Below are 20,401 nucleotides of genomic sequence, written 5' to 3' on the forward strand. Positions count from 1 at the left end.
CATAGCTCTCATAGTTATGACAGTCATTCTGTTTGATGGGGAAGAAATGCCCTACCAAGTACCTACTAAACACTTGTATTTCTACCCATCTACCTGTGAATGTACCTGTATTTTTTCTCTTCTTTCATGTTACTGTGAAAGAACCATCTCTGCTCCCTATCTAAGGCCAAACCCTCCATTTGTGCACTATCTCCCAACACCTCTAGGTTACTCAAAGATATTGCTCTAGCAATTTTCTCTTAATCTCCTGCATCAGTGGAGCTCTACTGGTTCATTCCCAGCACTATATAAACATACTGTTATCACTCACATCTTAAAGAAACTTTCCCTTGACCCCACTTGCCATAAATGTATGACCTCATTTCTCTGATTCCCTTCTTAACAAAACTCCTCAAAGGAGTTCTCTACTTACTGTCCCCAATTTTCTTTGGAGCCCACTCAAATCAGCCTTTTGCCTCGATCACTCCATCAAAACTGTTCTTTGTAGAAGTCACTAATGACCTCCACTTTGTTACATTAAGTGATCAATTCCTATTCCTTATCTTTCCTTACCTATCAGAAACAATGAACACAATCAACATCCTTTCTCAAATACTTTCTTCACTTGACTTCCAAGAGTCCTCACTCTCTGATTCTTCTCCTGTCTTACTGGTTGTTCCTTCTCAGTCTCTGCTGATTCCTTTTCCTCCCTCTGTCCTCCAATCTCTGTGATCTCCATGGCTCAGTCTCACAGTCTTCTCTTCTATTTGTACTCGTTGCCTTGGCAATCTCATCCAGATTCATGGTTTTGAATATTAACTATATAATGATGATTCCAAGTTTATATCCTAGGCCCAAACCTTTTCCCTAGTTTGCAGACTCATACTTCCAAAATGGAATTCCCCATCTTCAACTCCAAACATGTTTCTCCTATAGTCTCTCCCATCTCAGTAAATGGCAATTCCACTGTCATCCTTGGATCTTTTCTCACTCTCTCTTTCTTCCCCCTTTTTTTCCCACCCCACCCCGTTTATCTCTCTCCACATCCAATTCATAGGGGAAATTATGTTAGCATTACCTTCAAAATATCCAAAATTCAACTATTTCTCATCATTTTTATTGCCATGACTCTGGTCCAAAACATGATGTCATGTTTGGATCATTGCAATAGCCTCATCTTACTTGACTCTCTGCTTCTCTTCTATACTCCTACATTCTATTCTCCACACAGAAGCATAAATGAACATTTTGAAACATAAGCCAAGTCATGTCACCCCTCTGCTTATAACCCTCCAATGGCTGCCATTTCACTCAGATGAAAAGCCAAAGTCCTTATAATGGCCTTCAAGATCCTACCTAATCTGGCACCAGTCCCCATCCTTTATGTACTCTGACCTTATCTCCAACCACTCTCTTCTTTTTCTTACTTTGTTCTAACCACATTGATCTCCTGACTCGTTTTACAACATGGTGGTTATATTCCTGCCTAAGGGCTTTCTCTCTTGTTACATTTGCCTAGAAGGATCTTCCCCCACGTGTCCACATGGCTTGTTCTCTCAATGAATGAAAGAACCAAAACATGAATGTATGATAAATAACTTTCTGAAACCCTCACAATACCCAAGCCCTTAAAGCAATTCCTTTATATATTTTTATTTTATATATACTCTCTTAGGGCAGATTGAACTCTCACCTATAATCTCATGACTCCCAAATCTCTATTTTCAACCCAGATATCTCTTACCAAACTTCAGATCCACATTTCTAGCTAGCTACTAGCAGAGCAATTGCAAAAGTTTCTGGGAGAAGTGGGAGGTATAATCCAGTTGGTGCTCTGCTCACCAAGCCCTGTACCAGCCTGTATCAAACTGGATAAAGAGGTGTTTTTTTCTTCACACAAAGGTACTATCTGTCTGTCCACTAAGTCTTGTGTTCAGGGTTCTGTCTGGAGAGAGCATCTTGTTAGATAGCCACACAAAAATTCTAAAAAGGCTAACTTTAAGTCTGCCTGCTGGACATCACTGCCTGAATGTTCCACTGGCACCTCAAACACATGTACAAAAAGAGCTCATTATCTTTTCTACCTCTACTGCAAATCCACTCCTGTTCTAGACTTCCAAATATCCCTTAATGGCATAATCATTTTCCCAGTCATTCAAGCTCCAAACTCTGGCATTATCCTCCCACTCCTTCCTGCCGTTTGAATGCAGAGTTTCAATTTCTCTCAGTTCCATCTCCGTGACATTTCTTGTCTCTGCACCCCTAGGATCTATTGTCTCCAGTTGAATATAACCATGTTCTAACTAATTCTGAGAGCTGCTTAGGAAATTGCCTCAACAAATAGCTATGAAAGTTGTGGGCTACAGATGGATAATAGTCCATGTAAACTGTCAGCTGGCATAAGTATAAAATCTAGGAAAAGACTGGATAAGGAGTATCTCCTTTTCATGTCCCTTATCTGAATAGGAGTGAGTAATGCAGAGTGATTTATAGATTTCCTCAGAATATTAAAATATGAATTCATAGCCCATTCCCATTTTACAAATCAGCTTAGTAAACCACATTCAACTTTTCTAAACTTTTGTTTTCTCATCTGTAAAACTGAAGGCAATGATTTAGAGGGACCTTTAGTTTCCTCTTGCTCTTACAGCCCAAATATCTCAACTTTTTGCTCTAAATCACACTTGACATCAGGGTAAAAAAAAGAGGAGAAACTAACACTTATTAGGTATCTCAATACTTAACACTTATAAAATGGACCAAACTCTTTATATCCATTTTGTAATTTATTACTCATCACAATTATGGAAGGTAGATAATGTTATGCCTGTTTTTCAGTTGAAGAAACTGAGGTTTGGCCAATTTAATTATTTTTTATGGTCACAGACTTGATAAAGACTGGGCCTAACCACAGGTCTCTTGCCTTGAAAGCCCACCTCCCAGATACAGATGTAAAATGTACTCCTGTATATTCTTTTCACTTAGTTGCCTTTCTTTGATCTCAGTCCTCAAGACAATTCATTTTTCAAATCAAGTGCACTGAACCAATCACCTTAGTGTCAGTTATAATCATTTGAACTCTGGAGCTCACTTTTCTCTCCCTCTTACTGTCCAATTCACTTCTAGCCACACATTGCAGTAATGTTGAAACACGGTGTTCCCTCCAGGGAAAAACATAATTGTTCATAGCTTTGTGGCATAAGCAGGATTAATTATGGAGAAGGATAATTAGAATAGGTAGTATCGTTTATAATATCATTCAAGTCAAATTATTGGCAACATCCTAAGAAAGGACTCACTCTTTTCCTCTTCTGCTCTAATGAAGTCCCCTTTTTCAGACCCCTGGAAAAACTCTCTGTTGGGAAATTTCACCTTTAGATGAAGTTCAATCACATCCATTGAGGTCATATCTACCAGTTGGAAAGTGAAGGAATCAGCATAATTTGCCAGGCACTTTAAAGTCTTCTTACGTGGCATGACTGGTTTGAAGGATTGCTTTAAAAATTACTAATGGATTAATCAAAGTGCTTTCTACAAACTTGTAAAAACCGCAAAGCCTTAACTAGCTAAAGATATAGTCACATATCTGGATATCTGTTTTTCAATTCCATTGATAACAAATGACTTTTGGATTAACATAATGAGGAGCAGGATACTTTAAGATAATACTAGTCTTTAATGCCTTTTCTCAGATTTGTTTCTATATCAGCAGCATTACCCAGCACCCAGCAGGATCCCTAAGGAGGGAGATGTAGGACAGGTAAACTTTGTTAAGAAAAAGAGAGGATGTGGACCTTGGGGCAATGGTTCCAGTTGCTATAACTGAATTAGCCTATTATTTCATTCTCTTTTCTGTCTTTTCAGTGCCTAGTCTCACTCATCTAGACAGCTAGCAGACAGCCCTGTGGCAATCACTGAAACGGAAATGGGTTGACAATTAGGAGGTGGCATGATGATGCTTGGTGGCTGGGAGGGAAAAGGAGTTCTGTTGGAAGGAAGGAGGGTGCATCCAAAGTAAAGGAGGCTCTCTCAAGCCTTAACCTAAAGAAGTAAGTAATGTGAAATGCTGCTTTTTTACTGTCACAGGCTGTAAAGAAGAGGCATTTGAAGGGCAATCGGCTTTTTTTCAAGGCCATTCAGTAACATAGAGGTAACTGATGCCTAGGCCAGCTGTGCCTATTAGACATCATAGTTCCTAAGGAGTAAAGAAGCACAGTCAAGAATCAATGAGGTCCCCACTCTAAGATATGGAACTGCTGTGAAAGATTTGGTCCTGGAGACAGAAAAAAAAAAAAACCCAGAATGGAACAACAGTAGTCCACATCAGTTAGGGTTTGCAGGAAAGAGATAAGAACAGCACAATGGGAACTAAGCTAATACTCTGATGGGATTAAGGAAAACAAGAAGGGCTTTCAGAGACAAATGGATAGAGTGGGAGGATCAAGCAATTCATATATAAGACAGAGTGTGAGATTAGCAATGACTGAAGAATGGCTGAAAGCCTGAGCTCAGTTTCGAGATCGATCTTTTGAAAAGAACAAGATAAGCAAATAAATCATTGACAGTTTGAATATGTTGAAGATCTGGCATGAAGGGGTATAGACCAAATTGCCAAAAGCGAACTGCATGCTTTGTTCAAAGACCTACTCATTCTCATAAATAATTTCTTTTGCCTGTGCTTTTTAGATGTTTGCACATAGTGCTACCTTGTTTCATTTATTCATTAATCATTTAATAAAAACCTCTTGTGTACCTAGAACTGAGGGGGAAAGCTCTGAGCAATTAAAAAAAAAGAAGGCATACATAATTCCTGCCCTTGAGGGTTTATAATATTGTTTTAGAGACAAGACTCTCAATTATTTTTAAAATTTGGCTTTATTGAGGTATAATAAACCAGTAAAAATTGTATATATTTAAAGTATACAATATGATGTGTTTTCTTATTTAGTTTTTTTAAAAACAATTCATTTTGAATTTTTGTGGGTGCATAGTAGGTGTATATATTTATGGGTTACATGAGATATTTTGATACAGGCATACAATACATAACAATCACATCAAGGTAAATGGGGTATCTATCACCTCAAGCATTTATACTTTCTTTGTGTTACAAACAATCCAATTATACTCTTTTAGTTATGTTAAAATGTAACAATATGATGTTTTCATATGCATATACACTGTGAAATGATTACCACAATCAAGCTAATTAATATATCCATCACCTCACATAGTTACCATTTGTGTGTGTGTAGTGAGAACATTTAATATCTACTCTCTTAGCAAATTTTGAATGCACAATACTGTATTATTAACTATAGTCATCATGCCATGCATTAGATCTGCAGAACTTATTTATCCTGCGTGCATAACTGAAACCGTACTCATCAGTCAACATTTCCCCAAAGATTTTCAGCTATTGAACAATTAAAAATTGTGGTAATAGAGAAATTTTAACATAATTTAAGCATATCATGGGTTAAATAGTTATTTTAGTAGGCTGGCCATAAATGAATGATTATATCTAACATTTTTTCTTTATGGAAACAAACCCTGAGTGATAAATTTGAGGCAAAAGGGTCATTATGAGTTAGGATTTGTCTGCGCAGTGGATCCTAAGCTGAGTCTGGATGAATGGACATGGAGGAGGGGGAAAGCAACAGGCACAGATGCAGAGGCAGGAATTGCAGAAGGTACACTTGATAGCAGTAAGTAGAAAAGTTTGATTGGAATGTGGAGTTCATGTTGGGAGGTAGAATGGGCTGTGAATGTGGAGGCCCTTGAATGTCAGTCTGAACATATTCACTTCAAGTCTATAGGGCTTTTGAGTAGAAGAATGGCATGATCAATTTTATATCCTTTTTACTTAACAGTATAGAATGTCCATTTCACATATCATGTAGTCTTTGTAAAGACTCAATTTTAAGTTGAGACAATTAAATAAAATTAAGATATTAAGATCTATACTTTTTTCCTAGAATTTTGTCTTCTAGTGTCCATGTGGCCAATTAGACTCTAATTTTTTTTTATAATTAAGAGAATTATGGTGACATTCTCCCTGGCCTAAGTGTGCCTATTGTAAGTGCTTTATATTTATTAACTCATTTAGTCCCAAAAATATCTCGTGAGAAAGATGCTATTATTATCCCTACTTTATAGCTATATACCAAGGTGAAATCTCATGATGAAAGAAGCATTCTGTTTAACAAAGTGATTTTCAACTTGTATAGACAATCACCATGCGCTATAACAAATTTCACAATAACTGTCAAAACAAGAATGTTCTTTTCCACTACATGAAGAAAGAACTTTCAGGAAGGTGAATTGTAGCATCCTGTAAAGTCATACATATCTGGGATTAAACTCTGACTCTGTCACTTCCTAGCTGGGTCACTTTGAACAAGTTTCTTCATCTCTCTGTGCCTCAGTTTCTTCATCTATAGAATGAGGAGAAACATTCATACCACATAGAGTTGATGATTTTTTTTTTTTTTTTGAGATGGAGTCTCCCTCTGTTGCCCAGGCTGGAGTGCAGTGGTGTAATCTTGGCTCACTGCAAGCTCCGCCTCCCGGGTTCACGCCATTCTCCTGCCTCAGCCTCCCGAGTAGCTGGGACTACAGGCGCCCACCACCACGCCTGGCTAATTTTTGTATTTTTAGTAGAGACGGTGTTTCACCTTGTTAGCCAGGATGGTCTCAATCTCCTGACCTTGTGATCTGCCCGCCTCGGCCTCCCAAAGTGCTGGGATTACAGGCGTGAGCTACCGCGCCCAACCAAGTTGATGATTAATGAACATCATGCATGCAAAGATTTCAGCACAGAGTCTGGCAAGTAGTAAGCATTCAATAAGTTCCATCATTTGTTGAAAGTGGTGCTGACAGTTCTGAGTGCAAACTGCCTGGAAGGTAGCAGAGTGGGGTGGTTAAGATAAGAGCATGACTTCTGGAGCTAAGCTGCCTTGACTTGAATACCAGTTGTGCTTTGTGACCTTGAGCAAGTAACTTAACCTTTCTGTGCCTGAATGTTCTCATTTGCAAAATGAGGATAATAATGATAATTATGTCACAGAATTGTTATGAGGTTTACATAAGTAAATACATGTACAGAATGCTAAAACGCTACCTGGCACATAGCAAATCTCAACAAGTGTGAGCCACTATTATGTGCCAGGTACTATGTTGAAGGTTTTATATGCTTTAACTCATTTAATCCTCAAACACTCTGTGAGATAGGTATTAGTACAGTATTATCCCCATTTTATAGACAGGCAAATTGAGGCTCAGATAAATTAAATTCTAGTTAGTAGTGTGTCTATGATCACACCCCTAGCAAATAACTCCAATCAGGTCTGTCTGACTCTAAAGACCTTAATCCTCTTGACTACTGCTCTATATAGTAAGGCCTGTTTTTCACAGGAGAGTAGTTCAAGTGTGGTACACCATAAGAGAATTGGAATGGAGGAGAGCTGGTCTGGAAAGGAAGGTGAATTGGATGTGAGATATATTGAGTTCGAGAAACTGGAGGGAAATTTCAAGGGAGGATGTCTTGCTATTTCCTGTGGAAATCTGTGTTCCCATTAGAAGTAAGCAGTCTGTTCTGAGCCCATGTTATAAACACTTAAGGGGATTTGCAGTGCTTAATTTAAAAGCTTGGGCAGTATTTTAAAATAGCAATAACACAAACTTCTACTTTAAAGGGCAAAGTGCTACTGGTGAAAAATGAAGAACAAACCTCCTGACTGAGAAAGGTCAGCTCTGCCAAACAAGTACGAAAGCAAGAATCAAACAGGAAGAAAGGTTAGGAACACAAGAGCGCAGAGGTAGGTGGCATTGTAAAAGACTCATAGTTCACATCCACAGCTATAAAGTAGAGCTCAGAAGGCAGGGCACCAGCAGGAAGAAAAGATCCTAGGGTCTTAACCACTTGACAGTACTTGGTTAGGGTCTCCTTTTCCACATGGTCTTGACTTACAGGTTAATCCTTATTTTTCTGCTTTCTTTTAGAGTGTTGCAATGTTAAAGTCTACTTTTTGAGACTCACTTCTTCAGTTCTAGAAAATTCCCATAATCAAATAAGAATAGTCTTAGTGGGTTAATGATCATAACTGAAACTAGCAGAGTACATGTCATGAGCTAGACCCTATTCTAAGTGCTTTACATATATTAACTCATTTAGTCCCAGAAATATCTCGTGAGACAGATGCTATTATTATCCCCACTTTATAGACAGTAAAACTGAGCCACAGAGAAATAGGGAATTTACCAAGATCATACACCTAATATGTGGAAAAGCCAAGCAGTTTGGCATCAGCATCTACGGGTTAACTGCCACGTTATACTGCCTCATTGAGCCATTTTCTGCAGTAAGCTAACATTTTAGTTTGATCTCATTTTTTCTCTTTCTTTCTTGCTTTTTTTTTTTTCCAGTCTGGTAGCTAGCTGAGAGCTGGGTAAAGAAAATCTTGCAGTCACCATATTCACATGCGAGAACTAGCCATGGAACTGAATAAAGTTCTGGGCCTCCCTCTAGGGGAAGAGATGTTGTGGTTAAAATTGAGAGTGTGTCAGTTAGATTAGCTTCGGACTAGCCCTAGAGTTAACTGTTGTCTTTTCCCAGAAATTGTGATGGTGGACTCTTTTACCATCATCTTCTCCGATAGGTAATTCAATGTAGTGTTTAAGAGCATCATCAATGAAGGCAAACAAAAAGGTTCAAATGCAAGCCCTGAAATTTTCTAACTATGTAACCTTATGCGAGTTACTTAAATTTTCTGTGTATCAATAATACTGGTAAAATGAGGAGAAAACGAGTATCAGTCTCACCGGATTGTTGGAAGGAAAAATGAAATAAACCAGTGTTAAAAAGAAAAAAACCTGGCCTGACGTGGTGGCTCATGCCTGTAATCCCAGCACTTTGGGAGGCCAAGGCGGGCAGATTGCTTGAGGCCAGGAGTTTCAGACCAGCCTGGACAACAGAGATACCCTTTCTGTATAAAAAAAAATGAAGATTAGCCAGATGTGGTGGTATGCACTTGTGGTCCTAGCTACTCAGGAGGTTAAGGCGAGAGGATTGCTTGAGTCCAGGAGTTCAAGGCTACAGTGTGCTATGATCCCACCACTGCACTCCAGCCTGTGTGACAGAGCAAGACTCCATCCTCCACTTTTTTAAGAGTAAGCAAGCTCATATTGCTGTTATTCTCTCTAGGGAGTGTTTGGCAGCCTCAGTAGTTGGTTTCCAAGCCTGACTAGCCATTCTTTTTTTCTTCCTGTCATTTTTCAGAAGGTCTTTAAGGTCTCCATTCATTTGTCTCCATGGATTTTCTTTCTCCTCCATTTGGCTTTCAATTTAAAGAAAGAGAGCATTTATTCAGACCACTCAACCTTTTGACAGCTTCCATCCTTCCATCATATTCTTTGCTAAGACGTGTTAGTAAATTTAATCGTTTTTGCTTGAGGGCAGAGTGAAAGGAAACATGAACAAGAGATTGATGTTGAAAAGCCACCAAGATGGCAGTATCTATTTTCTTAATGAAGCCTTTCCCAAAGTGTGTTATGTGTAATTAGTCTCATGAGATGCTCCCAAGAGTAAAAACAAAACAAAAACAACCCAGTTTACATTGTCAAAAAGCTTGGGAAATAGAGCATGCTGTATTTTCTTCTTAGAGAGTCATACTCCCCACTAGTCTATTAAAAGCTCTAAATAGTCTGCAATAAGGAAATATGTTTAACTCTGTCTTATTCAATACTTACACAAATTAATTTGACCTCAGAACCTGTTTTCTACTCTCAGAGTGGGAAATTACCTGGATGCAATGGTCTTCTCCAAGTATGCTACCAGGCAGGTAGCATAGCATAGAGGGCACACAGCAGAAGGGCTCAAAGACCAAATTAATGTGACTGCATCATATGATTTATCAAATTAATTTTAATATACGGTGAAAAGCAAATGAAAATAGATTGGTATTTTAACATACTGGAGATAGAGGTCTGCTAGTGCAGCTCATCAGTTCATTGAAATCAAACTATTAAACTGGTCATTTGTTTTCAGATAATAGTAAAAAAAATTAACATTATTAAGTACTAGGTACTATTGTATGTTTTTTGCATATACTTAACAGAGCCCTAGTTATGCATATTTTGTGATATGGAAATGAATAAAATGTTCAGTTTCATAAAACAGACATTTAGTTTTGTCGAAGTCAATGGTTTGAGCACCGAATGTTTCTTATGATTATCCCTGTAGATTTTGTTAAGAAGGAAATAAAAAATAAGACTTTGGGGCTCAAGGTGCTGGTAAATTAAACACACGGACCTAATTTCATTCCAAGAGTTTCCCCCATGTCTTGGGTCCAGGGAAAGCTTCTGATGTAATACAGATGACATCAAGGGAGATGTACAAAAACTGGGAGGATTGAGTAAATCTATGCATACTGAAGTCAGAAACCTCCTGCTTTCTTCCCATACTCAGCTCTCAAAATGTTGGCAACCAGATTTTTATACTGCTGGCTGGAGATTAGAATCACGTTCTCTGGGAAATCTGAGCACTTTAAAAGGAAAGACCCAAAGATATTGACCTTGGAGAGTTCATCAAACCTGAAATGCCTCTGAACTACAATCAAATGATTTTTAAAAACAATATAAAGCCCAAAAGGATAGAGAGAACTGGAGGGAATACAAGAGCAATATTTTGGAAGATGGAAAGCAAACAGATCAAGGTTAAGTGAATTAGCAAACCTAAGAAAGATGAATTTTAGACAGTCAGTGGGGAAAGCGGAGAGCCAACCTGGTTCGCCATGCAGAATCATCAAAAGGCTCACAATTGGAGGCAACTTGTACCTCTGAAACTGGGGATAAAGGGGAAGCTATGATAAGGAAGATTGATTGAAAGCTGTTTAAAAAGTAAATCCCCGAGTGTGCTCACTTACTCCATGCTTCCAGGCAGCTGCCCCCTCTACCTCAGCAGAAAACTAGAGATTTATTCTCTAGAGATGGTAAAACAGAGGGTATCTGGACTGTGGAATGCCATAAACAGCTGACAGCTTGAATATCATAAGGAACATGGGATTAAATAAAATGAATCCTGAATACTGAAATCCCAGCCTTTTCTTCCTTCTAGATTCTGTTCAGAAAAAGGATCCAAAAGTTGAAATAAGGCTAAAAATTTGCAGCACATTTTTTTATGTTATATAGAGCACTGTTTAACAAGCCCATCCAAGGATGATTTAAGTGTTCAGGGAAATATACCTCTATTTGACGTTACTTACTATTTTCTCTTAAACTCAGTGAAGATTTATGTTTACTTGAAGATTTTACCCAAGAGAAATATAAATAATTTTTGTCCATTAGAAAATATAACTCTAAAGATTGTTGGTTTTAATTGTCTTATTGGACATTCACCAGTTGCATATGTAATCTAACAATCTGACTTTAAAATTTCTTCTTAAATGACTATAAATAATGTTCAGCTTCTCAAAATATTATTTGAATCTGTTTGACCCTAGATTTGTATATAGGAATCATGTTTTTAATTTTTGAACTTTATATTTTGGCAGTTTCTAAAACACTGGCAGTCAGGTCTTTACCTCTAGGTAGGAAATTGAAAGAGCATTCCCTGGGAAATTTGACACCCAAAGAGGAAAAACCTAGAGATACTGACATCTAAATGTTCTAACAAATGGCCCAGGCAGGTCACTTTGTATTTAGGATAACCATATAATTTATCCTACAAAATGGGACATTTTTGAGTAAAAGGAGGCTTTATTAGTTATTACTGAACAATAAGCATAACCTGGGACTGTCCTGGTATTACCAGGACATATGACTATACTACCTATAGTGAAATTCTCAGTCCCATTCATGCTGTAAGAACTTCCAATCAGCTTTTTAGCTGGCCTATATATGAGCAGAGAACCAAGTATCACAAGGATTTGATGAAAGCTTATAACTTGAAAGACAGATCAAAACAAAGAAACAGTTAAAGGCAATGTGGAGGGAACAGAGGCTATACAAGGATAATAAAGTTTCCTCCTCCCAAAAAAAAAGATACTACCATAAATAACATTAGAGAGCTAACATTTGCGTTGAATTTATGAAATGAGAAAAGGATGGTTTAAAAAGAAGAAAACAACATTTAGAGAGCAGCTGCAATGAAACTTTTGAAAATTTCAAACATAACAGCAAAAATGAGTGAAAGGATTAGAAGATAAAGTTATGGAAATCTCACAGAAAGTAGAGCAAAGACAAAAGATGGAAAATAAGAGAGAAAAACAATAAGAAAACTGAAGGACTAATTAAGTAGGCCCACATCTAGATAATACAAAATTTAAAGAGAGAGAACAGAGAAAATGGAAAGGAAGAAATCATCAGTAAAATAAAACAAGAAAAGTTTCCCATGCTGAAGCATATGAATTTCCATATTTAAAGGGCCAAATTAGTGCCCAGCACAATGAATGAAAATGGGCCCACAGAAAGGCACATTATTATGAAATTTTATACTATTAGGTACAAATAGAAGATCTTACAAGCTTTTGGGATGCGGTAGGGTAAGGTCATATATTAAGCATAGAGGAATGAAAATGATTTAACAGAGAAACAAGAAAACAAAAGAAAATGGAGCCATGTTTTTTAAATCTGGTGAAAAAATATTTCTAATTTAGCAACCCAAACTATTAATCAAGTATGATCTTGTTTACTCAAAGAGTAGAATAAATATATTTGTAGACATGAAAGATCTCAAAATAATTTCTTTCCATGCACACTTTCTCTAGTAGGTACTGAAGGATATATTCCACCAAAATGAGGAGGTTAACTTAAAAAAAATGTAATATATGAAACAGGATCTGAAACATAGGCGAGATCTCAGAGGAATCTCCAGGTTGAAGCTAAAGGGAGAAATCAATGTTAACACGGTGTATTAAAGCAGAGAGGACAACTTATCCAGATTGTTGAACAGAAGATTCTGAGATAAACTTCTCCATGAATTTGATATTGATTCAATAATTGATGCATACTATCTTGAGAGTAGATTTTGACAACTGGAGAAAATTTGGGGTGGAATTAATGATAAGTATGTACTACATTAAGCAAACAAAAAAACTCCAGTAATTATTAATTGCAGGGAAAATAAGAACTTGTGCAACAAAGTCAAAGTAATCAAAGGTTACGATACTGCCAAAATAATGTAAACACTGATCTAAACCAATTATACTGAGATTTTGAAGAGATGGAAAATGTGTATGTTTTTGGTGGGTAGGGAAAAAAAAGAATGCCAAATCTTCATCCTCCAACCTGGAAAATCAATAGATACTGTCTAAAACTGAAAATCTATGAGTCAGCAATACAAACATGTAAATTTGGGGATACAGATATATGCATAAAAAGAATCAGAGTCATTATCCTAAGTGAATTAGCACAGGAACAGAAAACCAAACATCACATGTTCTCATTTATAATTGGGAGCTAAACATTGTGTACTCATGGACATAAGGATGGGAAAAATAGACACCGGGAACTACTAGAAGAGGAAGGAAGAGAGGAGGAAAGGTTGGAAAACTAACTATTGGGTACTATGCTCACTACTTGGGTAATGGGATCATTCATAACGCAAACCTCAGCGGTATGCAATATACACAGGTAACAAACCTGCACATGTATCCACTGAATCTAAGGTACAAGTTTTTTGTGTGTTTGTTTTTCTTTCTTTGTTTTTTTGAGATGGATTCTCACTCTGTCACCCAGGCTGGAGTGAAGTGGTATGATCATGGCCCACTGCAGCCTAGACCTCCCAGACTCAAGCAGTCCTCCCACCTTAGCCTCCTGAGTAGCTGGGACCAAAAGCATGCACCACCATACCTGTCTAACTTATCTTTATATTTTGTAGAGATAGGGTCAGTCTTACCATGTTGTCCAGGCTGGTCTTGAGCTCCTGGCCACAAGCAGTCCTCCCTCCTTGGCCTCCCAAAGTGCTGGGATTACAGGTGTGAGCCACCAAACCCGGCCCTAAAATGAAAGTTAACAAAAAACTCAGAGTGAATATATTTAACTTATTTTTATTTATTATTTATTTATTTATTTATTTATTTTTCAGTGACAAATACACATTGTATATATTATCATGTACAACATGTTGTTTTGAACTATGTGTGCATTTTGGGATGGCTAAATTGAGCTAACTAACATATGCATTACCTCACATACTTATCATCTTTTGTGGTGAGAGCACGAAATCTACCCCCTTGGCAATTTTCAAGAATAGAGTACATTGTTATTAACTATTGTCACTGTATTTTTATAATAGATTTCTTAAACTTATTTCTCCTATCTAAATGAAATTTTGTGTCCTTTGACCAACATCTCCTGAACCATTCCTCCAACCACTGTTACCCAACATTCTTTCTGTACTTTTATGAGTTCAACATTTTTAGATTCAACATATGAGTTTGATCATGTGGCATTTGTCTTTCTGTGCATGGCATATTTTACTTAATGTAACATCCTCCAGGGTCATCTATGTTTTCGCAAATGACAGGATTTCCTTCTTTTTTACAGCTGAATAGTATTTCAATGTGTATATATTCCACATTTTAAAAATCCATTCATCCATTGATGAACACAGGTTGATTCCATATTTGGGCTATTGGGAATAATACTTCAATGAACATGTCTTTGTTTAGATATATTTTTGACATACTGATTTTGTTTCCTTTGGACATATACCCAGTAGTGGGACTTTTGGATGATACAGGAATTCTTTTTCTATTTTTTTAAGGAACCTCCACACAGTTTTCCAAAATGACTCTACTAATTTACATTCCCACCAACAATGTGTAAGAGTACCCTTTTCTCCATATTCTCACCAGCATTTGTTGTCTTTCATCTTTTTTACAGGAGCCATTCTAACAGGTGTTGAGGTGCTATCTCATTGTGATTTTAATTTGCATTTCTCCAGTGATTACTGATTTTGAGCATTGTTTCATATACCTGTTGGCCATATATATGTCTTCTTTTGAGAAATGTCTATTTGGGTCCGTTACTCAATTTTAAAATTATTTGTTTGCTTACTATTGGGTTGTTTGAGTTCCTTATATATTTTTACTATTAATCCCTTTTCAGATACATGGCTTACAAATATATTTTCCCATTTTGTAAACTGGCTCTTCACTCTGTTGATTGTTTCCTTTGCTGTGGAGAAGTTTTTAGTTTGATATAATCTCAGTTGTGTATTTTTGCTTTTATTTCTTGTGCTTTTGTGGTCATATCCAAAATATTGTATCTCAGACCAATGTCATGGAGCTTGCATCCTGTTTTCTTGTAATAGTTTTACTGTTTTAGGTCTCACATTTAAGTCTTTAGTCCATTTTGACTTGATTTTGTAGATGGTATGAGACAAGAGTGTAATTTCATTCTTCTTCATGTGGATATCCACTTGTCTCAACACCATTTATTGGAGAGACTGACCTTTTTCCATTGTGTATTCTTGGGACCTTTGTTAAAAATCAATTGACCATAAATGCATGAATGTATATCTGGGCCTTCCATTCTGTTCCATTGGTTTATGTGTTTGTTTTTATGCCAGCATCATGCTGTTTTGATTTCTATAGCCTTGTAGTATACTATACTACCTTGAAGTCAAGTAGTATAATACTTACAGTGTTGTTCTTTTTGTTCAAGATTGCTTTGGCTATTTGGGGTCTTTTGTGTTTCCATATGAATTTTAGGATTGTGTTTTCTATTTCAATGAAAAATGTTATGTGAATTTTCATAGGGTATGTATCAAATCTGTAGATAACTTTGAGTAGTACAGACATTTTAAAAATATTAATTCTTCCAATCCATGAACATGGGATATTTCCTCATTTATTTGTGTCTTCTTCAATTTCTTTCATTAATGTTTTACAGTTTTCAGCACACAGGTCTTTTATCTCCTTGGATACATTTATTCATAAGTTTTTTCATAGCTACGGTAAATCAGATTGTTTTCTCAATTTATTTTTTTGGATAGTTTATTGACAGTGAAAATATTAATAATTGAAGATGCTTTCTTAATGGGAATAAGAAATTGGGTGAAAAAAGAGGAATAAAGACTGCTATTTGACCTAAGATACCATGTAGAATTAGTTGATTTATTATAGTAGGTGTATGTGAAACTTTGATACTTTTTTAAATAAAAAGGAATAATAACTTTGTTGGGGTCATGACTAAAGAAACAACTGATATTAGAGTTTGGAAACGTAAGTATTTGGTTCTGGCTTGAAGTTCAGGTTTTGGTAAGAGATTCTGGCTTATGGACTTAATCTAAAACAACCATGTAGAAAGGGCTTTCTCTTTCAGAAAATCTGTTTTGGGTCCTAGAATGCTTAAATTAACTCTTATCATTTATGAAAAAAATATTGTTTTGAGGTAACAAAATATTGTTGTTCTTAAGTAAGGATCACCTAGGAATCAGGAAACTTTAATTCAAATATCTATGCTGCCACTGAATGTTGTGTCACTCTGAACAACTCATTCACCTTTTTTGGACATCAGTTTTCTCATCTGTCAAATGGATATAGTAAGAGCAGTTGTGTCTGCTATCATGCTATGAGCCAGAAGTTCTCTCCTCCAGTACCAGTGCCAGAGAGATCAAGAAATCTCAGAGAAAGACTGGTAAAGAGGCAACAAAGACTATCAAGAGTATAAATCATTTTAAGTCAGAATGGAACCTTAGCTCTAGAGAGGAGACCCAAACTACCCCGCAGGGTTATGGTATCACCAACAGGATCAGAGGCTTATTGAATAGATAAGAATACGGCTGCTGAGAATAAAGTCACAAAGCTGCTACAGCAAGCCTACTGTCCTTTAAAAATCACACAGCATCTACTCCTAACAGCAGAGATATCTAGGAGCCCACAACCATTTCCAAATAGAGTAAATAAAATGCCTCTTTTGATTTATACCTATTAATATTTAATTAGTTTTACTATGCCTTCCCTATGCCTTTCTCCCACTGAGCTTTTGTCCTGGCACCCAGTTTCTCATATTTTTATTATGCCAACCCTACTCTGACTCCTCTTTTGTCACCCTTGCTTGCAGACATCTCATAACCTGCTCTTGTGACCATATCTTTTCCAGAACTTGGCCTTTATTTCTAATCCTAATTCTCTACCAATCTAGCACCTACGTAAAAAAGGTGCACACATCCTCAAGTGAAATAATGCCATATTTTGTTTTATTTATTTATTTATTTATTTTATTTTTCAAAACCCTAGAGGTTAATACTGATGCCTCAGGATCCAAACAGTGACTGGGGTAAGGAGTGGGAAAAGTAACTGAGGCCTAGTTCATAGAGCTTTAGAGCATCCCTTTCAACTAGATCACCTCTACTTTTATTATATATATGTATAAAATTTATATATAATATGTATTTTTATATCTATTTAGCTTCTGGGCAAGTCTTTGGCAGAAGAATTCTTCAAAAAATGAAGTTTAAAAATACAAATGTTTGATGTGATATATGTGAAAAAAAAAAGTATTATTTGGATTGAAATCCCAGTTTTCTCACTTATGGGTTGTGTGACTATGGGTATGTCACTTAACTCTCCCTGTGCCTCAGTTTCATCAACTGTAACATACTATATATAATGAAAAAGCAGAATCCAAAGGTAAGGGAATATTATTTTTCATTCCTCCTGAACTTTCTCATTCTAACTTCTCAGGTGGTTGTAACCTTCAACAAACCACCTCTTCTCTGCTCATGCTAAATTTGGGGGCCAGCAGTCAAGGTTCTCTAAACTATGAAAAGCCCAAGTACCATTCTATGGCCTTTGGTAGTTGTGTGTGGCCCAAAGGAATCTTTGCATTGTTCAGGTTGTAATCATTCTATAACTGGAAGGTGTACCTCATCCATTTTTTCTTTAGGGCATGACTCACAAGCAACTGGCAGCCAGGCCTCTATGAGTCCTCTGCTCGCACTGCTTAATTCTTGACAACTCATTGTGCCTCCGACATAAAAAGCATATTGTCCCAGGTGTCATCAATTTAGTATGTTTCAATTTGCCCATTCTGATCCCAGAGACACTCTAGAGCCTTAATTCTTAACTGTTGAAAATTAATCTGACACTTTGTGCACTCTCAGATGGAGACAAATGGACCCTGAATAATTTAAAGGACATTTTCTCAAAACGTCCAGCAAAGTTAAAAGCTCCTGGTTTGTCATTGTTCTTATAACCTAAGCCAAACTGGCTAAATGACCAATATTAATGCTTTCATTCCTCTAAAAACAATGGCCCAGTAAACATACCAGGTGATCATAATATATTTGCTTATCAAAGTTGAATAACCATTTTGGGGAGCTTGTATCTTTGAATCTGCCTCTAGCTGGATTCCTGACACTGAAGAGTAAGAAGTGGTTTAGTTTGTTCTAGGATGTTTCAAATGTGCTCTAGTTAAAAAGAAGGCAAAACAAACACAGGAAGTAGACTAAATGAAGTCCAGGGATAATCCAGTGGTTACAGTGGCATATGCTTGACTTTTTAATATTAGTGGAATTCCCAGTAACAGTTGTATTAATAGATTTCTTAAGCAACTGCAAATCATGAACCATAATAAAAATTGTTCAGACATATTTTCAATAGATGGATCCTTTTCAAATATGGCTTATCCCTTAGAATATTCAGAGTTTCCCTCTGAAAGTGGGTTTTATTTTGCATATATAGAAGTATTGCCTTTTCTAAATCCAGCATCCTCCCAAATCAAGGCAACCCTACAGGAAATGGACATCCAATAGTCAAAGGGAGAATTGGGAGAGGCTGAAGGAAAAATAAAGATGGATGGTATTCATCATATCAGTCTTTAATATTGGTAATTGCCATGACCCAGTCCTGGATCCTCACCTTTTTCACTGTATACTCCTATCTAGCTTATCTCATTCAGCCTCATGGCTTTAAATACCATCTCTATACTTATGACTTTCAAATTTATAGCTCCAGCTTGATCTGAACTCCAGATTGTACTATGTAGCTTCTTACTGGACATCCCAGCTTGGATGTCCCCAATTCACGTCCAAATCAGCACATCTAAACCTAACCTTGTTGTCTTCACCCATGCCTGCTCCTACCCGCTAGGTACCAAACACTATTCTTGGTAATAGAAAATTTAACTGTGAACATATTTCTGGCTCCTGGTATCTACATTTTATTGGTGGGGAGTAATAATTTTTAAAAAGCAAATAAAGAAGTCTAATGAGTGTTTTGTACATAAAATATAAAATTAAGCATATTGAAACAAAGTGAACCAAGGAGATAGAGAGTGATGGGGAGGATACTGTGTTTGATAGGGTGATGGAAGAAAGTCTCTCTGAGAAAACACTAAGAAAAAAACTGAACAAAAAGAAAGAATAAACCATGTATCTGGGAGAAGAATATTTCACGCAGTGAAAATAGTAAGTGCAAATACTCTGAGGTAGAAATATGTTTCGTGTATTTGAGGAAAAGCATAATGACTGGGGAGTAGTAGGTGAGAAGAAAAGTTTCAGGAAATGGGTTAGAGAGGTAGCCAGGAGCCAGATCATATACATACTTGTAGGCCATAGGAGAATTGGAATTTTGTTTCAAGTGTGATGAGAAGTCATTGTAAGGTTTTGAGCAGAGGAGTGACATAATCTGACTTAGGTTTTTAAAGGAGTTATTACCATTGTGATGAGAATAGACTGTAGAAGGCCAGAGTGGGAGCACAGAGATCAATCTCGGTGCTATTCCAACAGTCTAGGGGAAATGATGGACTAGAGTGATAGCAGTGGGTGTGGTAAAAAGTGGTTACATGCAGCTTATGTTTTATAGGTAGTGCCAACTGGATTTGTCTATCTAAGGGAATGGCACCACTACCATCCATCCAATTTCAAGTCAGAAACCTAGAAGTCATTCTTGACTCTTTTTTAAAAAAATTCAACCCTACAGCCAATCCATTGCTAGAGTCTATTGCTTCTCCCCACATAGAGAAGAACATTTCTGGTAGAAAGAGAAGAATGTGAACTGAAATAAAATGTTTAGTAGGATTGATTAGACCACAGACTATTTTCAAGGAAACTAATTAAGGTAATAGCATCCAGGATTGAATATCACCACATGGAATGACCTTGTCAAACTCCTCCCCCAACCTAAATTATCTTACCACATTTCATGTTACCACAGTTCCTTGTTATTTTCCCTCATAGCAGTCGTGGCAAATTTTGGATACATATTTATTAATTTGATTATTTATTTAATATCTGTCTGCCTCACTAGGCTGTATGCTTAGATGTGTGCAGGAACAACGTCTTACTTATTTTTGTGTCTCTAGTGCCTAGCGCAGTGCCTGACTCATAGAAGGTACTCAGTGTGTGATGAATGAATACATGCATCAGTGAATATAAATATAGGAAAGGCTATTATAAAGAGAATTCTGATAT

The 20,401-nt window shown here is 36.8% G+C and overlaps 1 long non-coding RNA gene across 1 annotated transcript in view; it reads right to left on the reverse strand.

Moving 5' to 3' along the window:
* The window catches only part of LOC129395362 (uncharacterized), a 165,082-nt gene extending 150,333 nt beyond the window's left edge, over window positions 1–14,749 (reverse strand). The window contains exon 1 of the long non-coding RNA XR_008622819.1: window positions 13,877–14,749. This is a non-coding gene — a long non-coding RNA (uncharacterized LOC129395362). The remainder of the gene's footprint in view (window positions 1–13,876) is intronic.
* Between the last annotated feature and the right edge of the window lie 5,652 nt (window positions 14,750–20,401).

Source organism: Pan paniscus, chromosome X (genome assembly GCF_029289425.2).
Source record: "Pan paniscus chromosome X, NHGRI_mPanPan1-v2.0_pri, whole genome shotgun sequence".
Taxonomy (NCBI): Eukaryota; Metazoa; Chordata; class Mammalia; order Primates; family Hominidae; genus Pan; species Pan paniscus.